The 1,109-nt window shown below is 34.1% G+C and overlaps 1 pseudogene across 1 annotated transcript in view; it reads right to left on the bottom strand.

The window, feature by feature from the left end:
- Window positions 1-327: 327 nt before the first annotated feature.
- LOC149575090 ((R,S)-reticuline 7-O-methyltransferase-like) overlaps window positions 328-1,109 on the bottom strand; it is a 2,185-nt pseudogene continuing 1,403 nt past the window's right edge. The window contains exon 3 of the transcript XR_016360122.1: window positions 328-734. The product of XR_016360122.1 is annotated as a (R,S)-reticuline 7-O-methyltransferase-like (transcript). The remainder of the gene's footprint in view (window positions 735-1,109) is intronic.

Below are 1,109 nucleotides of genomic sequence, written 5' to 3'. Positions count from 1 at the left end.
TAAGACTGCGATCTTTTTATTCTTCAAACTGCTTGATGTCATAATCGTCATTAAAATTATTCCTTCATATAATTTCAATTGTATATCTCTCACTGCTTATAGAACGTGCAAACTAAAAATAAGGAAAATTTTCTCAAATATGCTCTTTTTGTTTTTTCCAGACATCCTTATAATATTGTATTGAGATTTAGAGGGAAATTTTTCAAACCGTAGCTTCTAAACAATTGTTAATCGTGATACACCTTACTGAGATTATATACAAACCTTATTACAGATTAAAACTTGATTGCAATTGAAATACTATGAAATAGAGATTAAACACAAACCTTCTAACACGGATGAAAATTCGAATGCAATTGAAATGCTATGAAATGGAAATGAAAACAAACAAGTAGAGTCCAAGCTATCCATCAGTCCTCCAGATGATCAGGGAAAGCTTCGATGATTGACATTTGCAAGGGCTCAGAAGGCAGAGGGATGATATTATAGCGTTCAAAGCCAGATTCCTGCAGTAATTTTTTCCACTGTTCTTCCCTTCTCTCTTTGCCTCTTTGGTGTGACAGCATTATCATATCCCTTGTTCTTCCAATTTCTTCAGACCAGATGGACTTGCTCTGCCCTGGCTCTGGCAACACCATTTCTACCAATATCAATTTGCCTTCTTTTGGAAGAGCTTGATGACAGTTCTTCAGAATTTTCTTGCACTCCTCGTCTCCCCAGTCATGCAAAATTTGCTGTAGCAGAATTTGAAATGAAAAGAAACATGTTAAGTTGCACACAGAACCAAAGTCTTAAAATTGCTGTAATTTATTGAAACTGTTGAGAGCAAGTTTTGATTCATTGGCGGTCTTAGAATGGTTAATTGCGGATGAAATGCAATAGATAGATTCCAATCTTTGGTATCAAAATGAGAAGTTGTGAAGAATCCTTTAACTTAAAAATATTATCGATTTATTACAATCTTCTCATTATCAAAAAAATCAAAAATTTCTACAAATTCGGACAATTACCAGCCAAGGAGACCACAAAATTGTCTTATTTGTGGAAAATTCTTGCAAATTCTTGCCAATACTAGCTAAGGAGACCCTGAATCCCTCTTTAAAAATATT

The sequence above is a fragment of the Cupressus sempervirens genome, chromosome 2, assembly GCF_028749045.1.
Source record: "Cupressus sempervirens isolate cs-2001-9-10 chromosome 2, ASM2874904v1, whole genome shotgun sequence".
Lineage (NCBI taxonomy): Eukaryota > Viridiplantae > Streptophyta > Pinopsida > Cupressales > Cupressaceae > Cupressus > Cupressus sempervirens.
This window is presented reverse-complemented; position numbering and strand designations above follow the sequence as displayed.